Genomic DNA, 10,227 nt, shown 5'->3' on the forward strand with positions numbered 1-10,227 from the left:
CATCTTGGAGGTACATTCTGTCTGTTACCTTATCAAAACTTTGTGATAAAGTCTGAACGTCAAATTCAACAGCCTGAACCCTTTCAGGTAACTTTCTAATACCCTTGGATATGGAATCAATTTTGTCTGTCATAGTATCCACTTGTTCAGATAACCTCTGATTTTCAATAATTTTAATCCTGTCAATTAGTTGTTCATTATTAGTTCGTAAAGATTCTATCATTCTTAGGAGTGCCATATTCTTCTGCTCATTATTAGTACGAAAAGATTCAATCGTTCTTAGGAGTGCCATATTCTTCCTTAATGATAGAATATGGAAAAGAAAACTGAAGGCTAGTAACAAGCAAATTAAGGTATCCCCATAATCATATAAACCTTGTATGATGTAATTCATTGTATTAGTAAATATAAATTTACTAATCCATTGTATTAGTGAAAACAAAGCAGTAAAATTTGCGTTAGAAACAAAAACTGCAATATTACCTATTATCCAGCAGGTGGCGCTGTTGCAGAGTCGAGGTGAAAACATGGTCCTGTTTCAGTGCCTTAGTAGATGTTAAAAACTGGAAAATGCAAGTTTCTCAACAAAATAAATCTAATTAAATCAATTCCTGAGACGGAACAAGTCACCCTGAGGGGTTGCAGCTTTCAGCAACCACGTGCTCTGGTTCGTGCCACTTAAGAGCTGTACTTGCAAGGGAGATTTAAAAATGACTCAGAAAAGAGCAAACCAGGCGGCCAGAGACTACGCGGGCCTGTGGAGTTTAAATCCACGTGGGGAGTCCAAGGCCTCTGGCGGCTGAGGAAGGAGGGGCTCCCGCCAAGCCGAACTAGAGCCCGCCAAGCCCGCGCCGCCAAGCTGAACTTGCGCCCGCCAAGCCCGCAGCTGCCAAGCCGAACTTGGGGCCGCCAAGCCGAACTCGCGGCTGCGAGTGGGGAAAGGAGAGGTTCTAAAACCAAACGTTGGGCGCCAAAATGAAGGCGTAAGTCACAAACAATGCCACACCAATTCGGGGTTATGATTATTAGGGTGGTATTTATTTAAAGGGGAAAAAACTTACAGATCACTGTCCCAGGCAACAGCCCTCTTCACAACCAGGAAAGGAGTCTAGTTGCAGGCGGAGCAGGAAGTGAAGAGAGAGAGAAGAGGGAAGTGGCCGCTTTTTTAAAGGGAGAGAAACCACGCCCCAGTGGGCTGGTACCTCAGCGGTGATAGGCTGGAGGAGTGGGAGGACCTCCCGCAACAGGTGTGAGCCATTCCTGCATTTAAAGTAAGCACTGTGGAGCTGGCCAGATGGCTCCATGAGTAAAGGCAGGAAACCTGATGATCATCTCCAGGAACCATGCGGTGGAAGGAGAGAACGGACTCCCACAGTTATCTGCTGACCTCTGCGTGTGTGCTGTGGCGTGCTCTCACACACATGATAAATAAGTAAAATGTAGCCAGGCGTTGGCGGTGTACACCTTTAATCCCAGCACTCGGGAGAGAGAGGCAGGAGGATCTCTGTGAGTTCGAGGCCAGCCTGGTCTACAAAAGCTAGTTCTAGGACAGGCACCAAAGCTACACAGAGAAACCCTGTCTCAAAACAAAACAAAACAAAAATAAGTAAAATGTAATTTAAAAATATTTTAGTGCTGGAGAGATGGCTCATCAGCATCTTGCAGAGGACCTGAGTTCAGTTCACAGTACCCATGCTGGGTGGCACACCACCCTCTGTAACTCCAGCTCCAGGAGATCAACGTCTCTGGGTATTGAAGAACCAGCCTGCCTCCATCTTATGCTTAAAAGTCATCTTACAGTAAAGACAAACTAGGCTCATTCCTGCTCATAATTGAATCTCTGTTTCTCAAGGCCTGGGCTATGCCCCACCTGTAACCATAACTACAAATGATGCTGCGCTGCCTGTTCCAGGAACGGCAATCATGTCTTTGTTTCTAAGAGTTGTTTAGAGGGCTGGAGAGATGGCTCAGTGGTTAAGGGTACTGGCTGCTCTTCCAGAGGATCCGGGTTCAATTCTCCGCACCCGGTGGCAGCTCACAACTGTCTGTAACTCCAGTTCCAAAGGGTCCAACACCCTCACACAGGTGTACATGCCATGTGCACAGGCAAAACACCAATGCAAGTAAAATAAAAATAGTGTTGGAAAATTCTGAAAAGTTGTTCATAACCACCTTTCAACTCTTCCTTTGTTTCAAAGGTTGTTATGACTACATTATGACCACCTTGTAATCATGTCTTTGTTTAAGGAGGTCATTGGGACCAACTTATTCTGCTTATGTTTTGTTCCTGCAGCCCCATGTATCCCTCCCATTCGGAAATCCTCTACCCCTGAGTCACGAAAATCCTGTCTTTCTCAAGTCCAGTGCTGATCTCTTGAACCCCACCTTAGGGGGAGGCAGTCCATGTACACAAATACAAAAGCTTGCTTTAACTAATTTGGCTATGATGATTTGGGTGGGTGGTTCCTCTCCCCTCAAATCTTTGGAATTAACATTACATTCACTCATAGGCACACATCCACACATGTATACTTAATCTTAAAATGAAGTAGATTTTAACCTTTTTTAAAAAGTGAATGTCATCATCCCACCCTACCAGGGGGACAGAAGCCTGGAGGAATGGGAAAGCCTTCCCTGAAGGCTGGCCTGAAATCTGAATCTGAAACAGTCTGGCCCTGGATCCATGGCGCCAAGCAGGCAGCCCTGGATCCTTCAAAAACCCCAGCCAAACACAAAACTACCCCTGCTGCTACTATTGAGGGGCGTGGAAGTTCAGTGGATACACTAGTTGCAGCATTAGGCCCTGCCATAAAGCATGTTAGGTGTTCTTGGGATTGAACTTACCTACCCTGAAAGGACTTGCTGTCTGAGATGCACCCTGCTTCTCAGGCAGGAACTAAGAGGTTTTCAGAGAACTGAACTCATGGGGTGTAGACCCTAGAAAGGTGTGCCCCCAAAACAGCATAGGTCCAGCTTTTTAGCTGCTGATAGACTCTTCCTCCCTTCCCGCAGTGAAGAAACAGTCCCAATAGGAGCCCAGCTTTGGGCAGCATCTCTCTCCCGGGAGTACTGGTGGAGGGAGCCCCCATGTCTGGGAAGAAAGGCAGACTTCACAGTAGGGTTGCCTCCCCTCTGCCCACCAGCCTGTGCAGCGGGCATTCTTGGCCATCTGTGTCAGTGGTTTCGCCTCTCTCCTAATGCAGCCTGGCAGGTGCTTTGGCTGAGGGGCAGCAGGACGCAGGTCGGGAGGAAATGCCAGTCGCTTTCTGTGGCAGGAGATGTTGGCATGTGATGCATGTGCCCTGGCAGGCAGGCTGCAGGAAAGGACCAAGCTGCTGGGGACGGATTCAGTCACTCTGACTTAAGAAAAGGTGTTTTAAGGTTTGGATTCAGTCGCTCTGACTTAGGAAAAGGTGTTTTGAGGTTTTCTGTTCCTTTTTACATCACTCCTGAAATCTTAAGACTTCTCATTCAAAACAGGTTTATTTTCAAAACATCGCCCATGGCTGTTGTGGTTCTCATTCAGAGTTGAGTTTTGAGGGTTTGCCAGGTACTGCCTGGGAGACTTTAGTCTGCTGGAGAGGTAGCACGCCCCATACCGGGCATTGTGTCTTTAGAAGGATGAGTTCAATTCACAGCTATGCCTGCTACAATTATGGATAATTATCATGGCATGCTGAGAAGTTTCCATGGGGTCTGAGCTAAGCAGAAGACGACTGGCACACTTGGTTCCCTCCTGCTTCGGAGAGTCCCAATCTAAATTGGCTTACTTAGATTTCAGAGGTGGGTGGGACAGGAAGAATTTGCTCATGCTGTGCGTGCATGTGTGTGTGTGTGTGTGTGTGCGCGCGCGCACATGCATGCGTGTGTGCCTGTATGCACATCACTAAAACTAATTTGAAAGGAAAAAAAATCACTTTGCAACAGGGTAAATAGAAACGTGTACCCAGGAATTCCAAAGGAGGTGGGGAGAAGAGCGAACGGTTTTAAAAGGGACCTCAATTTAGGTTTCGTTATACTATGTTCACATAAACAACGCTGCCCTTGCCGGGGAGAAGGGCCCTTTCTGGATCCTACTCTTTAGTTTGGCAAGTATTGATTATGTTCCCATGTATTAAGTTCCAGACATACCTGTCTTCATCTTAAAATTGTTAGTACATTTATTTATCGTATGTGTCAGTTACAGAGAAACCTGGGAAGGTTGGGTTTTTCCTCCTACCATGTGGGTCCCAGGGATCTCAAGTCCTCACAGTGGAGACACCTTTACCCCCTGAGCCAACTCCCCAGTGTCCCACCCTATCTTTCTTTAATTTTTAAATATTTCTTTTATGTATATGACTGTTCTTCCTGTATGTATATATGTCCACCATGTTCATACCTCATGCTCACATAGGTCAGGAGAAGGCACTGGATTCACAGACGGTTGTGAGCTACCTTGTGGCTGCTGGGACTCGAACCCAGACCCTCTGCAAGAGTAGTAAGTGCTCTAAACCAGGGACCATGACAAAGACAGCACTTAACATATAGGTAGGGAACTATTCATGTACATGTTCTTGGTGAATGACTGATGTGGGAGGGGCATTCTCTGTGGGCAGTGTGACCCCTGGGCCGGTGGTCCAGGGCTATGTGAGAAAGCAAGCTGGGCAAGCCAGTGAGCAGCGCTCACCCGCGGCCTCTGCTTCTGTCCTTGCCTCTGGGTTTGCCTTAGTGTCCCTGGATGATGGACAGTCAGCTGTAAGATTAAACCAACCATTTTCCTCCCCAATAGGCTTTCATCAGTGTTTTATCCTGGCAACCGAAACCAAACTACTAGGATATTGTCTGTGTGTTTCCATGTGAGCCGCCTACTTTGGAAGACAGGGTAAAATCAGGGAGGGCCTGCAGAAACAGAACGAGAGGACTTGACAGGGATAGGAACTGCCAGGAACACGCTTGGGGCAAGGCCAATGGCTCCGGAATCAAACCCAAGTAGGCGCCTGACAAGGGAAGAGGTTCCAGGTAGGAGCACAGATGCAACGACTGGAGGTGAGAACTGTTGACGGGAGGTGAGATCTCCACGCAGTGCCCAGCTCTCTGCAGGCACCGGCCTCGCTCCTGTGTGAGCCTCTCTAGTGAAGCTTGACTCTTCCTAGCTGTGTGACCTCAGCTTTGCTGCTCAGTTTCTTTGTGGCTCGGTTTCTGATGTATAGCCTTGCTGTGATAAGTCAAGCCATGAGATGAGGGGCTTCCAGGCTTGCTGAGAGGACTTGAGTTGACTCACTGAAGCGCCTGGCACGGCACTCGGTGTTGGGGTCCTGTCTTGCGGCACAGTGGGTACTTTCTAGCTCAAATCTCATCCACCTTTGTCGGTCCCAGTGGGAGACAAAGCAGAAAGGAGGCTTGTGATTTAAACCCGGGGAATAAGACCTGAGCTGAGCTCACCTCTAGAGCTGACTCCAAAGCTGCCGGCCTACCTCACCAGGATGAGCGGAGCTCGGGCGTGGGGCCTCCAGACTGTCCCTGTGGTGACTTCCCATAACTCATTGCGTCTCCTCCTTGAATCCCACTCACCCTGTTAATTCCGTTCTTCCTACATTAACCAAAGCCTCACTGCTGGGTGAGAGCTGATCCGCACAGAACGAGGCTTTGATGCTCGTGTCAAACTCCGTTGTCCTGACAGACCAAAGAGAGGGGAAACACTCAGGTCTGCCACAAGACAGAGGAGAACCTCAGAGCTGCCCAGCAAGATTCCCTAAAAGGGGCCATGGGGCATATTCCTGGAGGGTAAGACCTGAAGAAGCCATGTACAAGGTAGCTTTGAACCGGGGGATGGCAGGGGCAGTGAGGCAAGGGGCGGGGAAGGTGAACAAACATTTACCCAGAAACTTCAGACTTAATCCGCGCCACCATTTTCTGCCAAGCGCTTGCCTTGTAGCGGGATGTGTTTATTAGCTTGTTGCAAATTACATGGTAAACACTGATCCCCCCGGTTGAGGAAGTTACCAAGCCCCTTTGTTAGATTAATAAGATTACAAAATCTGGGCAGACTTTCAAGTGTTTATCTTCAGAGAGGGTAGGAGCAGCAAGAGGCTCCACCGGATTCCTGATCTCTCTTCTCTTCAGAGTGCGAAAGAAAGAAAAGGAATTCCGATCCCTGGCCTCAGACAGATTACAGTCATGAGTCGTGTCCCTGGCTTCCTAATCAACCTAATGTTTATGGTTGCCCCCACGAGGCCTTTTCAACCTTGTGCCAGATTATAAATGATTTTGACAGCTACCTTCGCCATGGCTGGCTTCCTGCACGACTCCGCAGCGTGTGGCCGAATGTCTGTCCTTTGGCATGGACCTGGAGTCACTTCATTCAGGCTTACTGAATGACATCCTGTAACCCAAAACACATCTTCTTGTTGGCTCAGTTATGTTATGTTTTAAACTGTGTACTCCCTAGCAAATACAAGCCAACTTTCATGTGAACTGGCTCTATTCACACCTGGAGGAGGGGTGGTAGCAGCAGGCTGGACTAGGGACCTGGGACCTAAGGGACAGTGTGAGGTGTGGGAAGAGAGTGGGAAGTGACCAAAGCCATTGGTCAGGAGGGCCCAGAGCAGGGCTCATGTTCTAGGGTTAAGGCACTTGGTTTTGTCTGAGTGGTTCCCATGTGGTTGGGGGTGGACACTGTAGAGGCTTGAGGTACTCTGGATCAGTGGAGGAAGAAGCTGGAAGCAAGTTGGCTGGTCACAAGTTACGACAGTTATCTGGTCAAGCCATAGGTGACTGAACATGAGTCATAGAATAGACATTTTTTTGTTGTTGTTGTTTTGTTTTGACACAGGGTTTCTCCTAGAACTTGCTTTGAAAACCAGGCTGGCCTTGAACTCATGAGATTCTCTTGCCTCTGCCTCCTGAGTGCTGGGATTAAAGGTGTGCAACACTACGCCCTGCTTGGATGAGAAATCTTAAAAGAAACTCCCTGCCCTCTATTTTTAGGCCAAAGAAATTTCTCAACTGGAAGAACTTCTCAGCCTTGGCTGCTCGGGCCCCCAGTCCTTCTTGCTCATTGTCTCCTCCGTCTCCAGGGCTCCTTTCCGCACACCTACCCACCTATCAGGATTACATCTGCTCAGTTTCCAAATCTTTGTGAGCATCCAAGCATCTCTCCAGGGCTGCCAGTGTGGTAGACTGCCCGGCCACACCTGTGCGCACCTTCCACTACAGCAGCAGCAGCGCCAGGCTGTGTGCATCTGCCCCTTCTGGTAGACACTGAACTCCTCGATAACTGAGAATATTTTCATCTTTGTGTTCCTGCGCCGAAGGCAATCCCCAACACACAGCAAGCTGGAAGTCAAGTGAATGAATGCACGCATGAATAAATGCATAGATGAATGCATGCACGGACCAACGAAAGCACGCATGAATGAGTACGTGAACAAATGTCCTTGTGAAGACACTCGTTTCCTCTTTTCCAGCCACCGAGGGCATGGCAGCTTTATACTCGTTATCCTGGCTTTCAGATTGTGCGCGCTGTCCTGAGAATGCTTTTAAAGGAAGCTTCGTTTTTGGAAAAATTAATGAGCATCTCATTTGGCAAGGTGGCAAGTTTGAAACACCCCAAATGAGCAAAAAAAATATTTGAGAGTAAGGGAAAGGAAAGAATAGGAAAAGGCATGTGGTCTGGGGCTTGCAGCGGCTGGTCTCTTGAGTATAATTGTGGACAAAAATAATTCCAAGCCTGAGAGACCAGGGGCCCTGTCACAAATGACCTTGGAATACATTTTTATTTCACCTCCTCTCGTGAGAGAAGCCAATGGGGAAAGGCTTTGGAATTGGTAAGGAACAGCAGGAAAGAGACATACTATTATTCTGCCTGGATGATAAAATATTGCCTTGAGAATTCAGAGCTAGCTCCACCTGCACTATTCTAATATGACGTGTATTCCTTTCACGAAGTAAGGACTACATTAATTAGGAAACATTTTCCGAAATGCAAAATTAAGTCTCTGAGTAAGCACAATTCTTTGCAGGAAGTGGGAAGCACACGAGTCAAGCAGCCCCTACCCTCAGATGTGAAGCCATCTGTGATTTCAGAACAAGCGGTTTTGCTAGCTGGAGGTGGCACGTTGTTGTGAAATGCTAAATTAAATACCACGACACATTATTATGGCTTCAAAAAGTAGTTACAGGCTTCAATAAGCACACTTTTATCACAAGAACACACAACCTAAAGCCAAAATAGTTCAGTTTAGCTTGCCAAAAACCTGCTCACCCCATACATTGTTAGAAAGAGCAGTAGGGAAAGGCATCCGGAATTTGCTACCATTTCACTCGATGGTAGCCAACATCCCCTATCTTCTTTGGCAAGGAGGCCATTTTTTCTATGCTGTATTTTGCACACAGAAATCTGCATACGGTGATTTGCATACCAAAACCACATTTGTAAAAGAAACGGTTTACAGGAAGCCAGAGGGAGATGGGGTTGCCATCATTGACTTCTGTGCTCAGCAACTCCAGGTAGCTTGCTTTTCATTCTCTTCTAGTCTGAATCACCACAAAGGGTTATGCACTTTATGAGGCGTTAGAAATCAAGGCAAAAATATCCCGTGTATTTCCACAAACCTCCCTTACAGTAACAATGCAGGGGAATTGTTCCTGCCAGCAGCCTGACCATTGCTTACTGGTAGCTCTAAGCACCACAATACATTGAGATTTTATTATATATTATATTTTAAATAAAGTCTGCCTTCAGGACAGCTGCTGTAGTATCCTGTTTTACATAGGGGGAGACTGAGGCATTGTGAAATAAGGTACCTTGCCAAAACCATACACGTCAGGAGTAGTATAGCCAGGTTTGGAGGTCCGGTCTGAGTGCTCAGGCCCTTGTGGCCACACTTATCTCCGCTGTCAACCATTGCTCCCCAGCCGCACTTTAGCTGGTTCTACCAGTCTGAAGTGGGGCTCCATGCTGGGAGAAGGGTGCCGCTTTGCTTTCCCAGCAGGTTTTTTTTTCCTGACCAGAGCCTGAAATTATAATTCCCAGACCCTAAGGCTCAGTGAGGGTGGCTCCTAAGTTAATGCAGGGACACACTGGGGTAAATGGACCAGTGACTTATGATGCTGACAACAGTGTCAAGGGGCCAGGATTGGTGACTGCACAGAGGCCACACCTGGCCATTGAGATGCGATGGAGGTCTTCTGCCCCGTGTGCATGTGCTCCGTGCCAGCCCAGCTGTGTACTTGGAAACATAGCGTGGTCTGTGCGTGCTTCATTAAAATGCTCCTTACGGAGGCCTTATCGGTAGCAAGTCAGACGCTCTGTGCTCTTCGTAAGGGACAGTGTCAGCAGTAGCCCTTTAAACTGGCTTGTCTGATGAGTGCTTTGGACTTTTCCAGTACACAGCATTTGAAAGAAATTAGCCTTTCCTAGAATGAAAAGGCCATGGATGCTTGGATAAAACAGGATTATAAACTTTTGCTTTTTTAAAGATGTCCCTTGCTCTTGTGCTTTTCTCTCTCAGTCTCCATTTTCAGGCATAAAACTAAAGTATTCCTTCCATCGTATCCATGTTTAATCAGGTCAGCACTGTCGGAGGGCTGCTGGTGCCGAGATCTTCCAATGCACTAGCTGCGGTTAGAGATCTATCTTCCTGATGCCTTCGGCATTAAAGTTCCATCCGATGCACTCTGGAACAGCGCAGCCTGTTGGCAAATTCCAGCCTGGACAAGGTAGCGGACTGAAGGGCTTCTGAAGCTGTCCCGTCAGGAGAAGCTTGAGCGTGACATTACAACGTGACCTTAGTTAATCTCGTGACCTCAGTTCCCTCATCTGTCAAGTAAGGTAACGGCACAGCTGACTCCGGTTGCCTGCCCAGTGACCATTTCTCTCTCGCTCCTGTTAAGAACGATGATAAACAGAATCCTAGTTTTGTTCAGGTTGGCAGATGGGTGTCACACTGAGCTAGAAACTGACTCCTACTGGTGGTGGTGACGCTACAGGAAGTCATGTGACAATGGTTTCTTATTGTTCGAAGTAAAAAAAAAAATCCAGTCCTAATTTAGATGGACACCAACCTCACGTGATGATGGTTAAACTATGCTAAAGAACTGATCAAAAAAATGTCTAGCATAGCAAATAGCTGCAATAAATATCCGTAACGACATTCATCAGACATAGGCAATGATTTAAAAGGAAATTTCAAAACGAAACATAGGACCTAGTTTTAACTAGACTAATGGGACCTAGTCTTAATGACA

Source organism: Microtus oregoni, unplaced genomic scaffold, assembly GCF_018167655.1.
Source record: "Microtus oregoni isolate MIOR12 unplaced genomic scaffold, Mior012 000005F_ref0000423, whole genome shotgun sequence".
NCBI classification, from domain to species: domain Eukaryota; kingdom Metazoa; phylum Chordata; class Mammalia; order Rodentia; family Cricetidae; genus Microtus; species Microtus oregoni.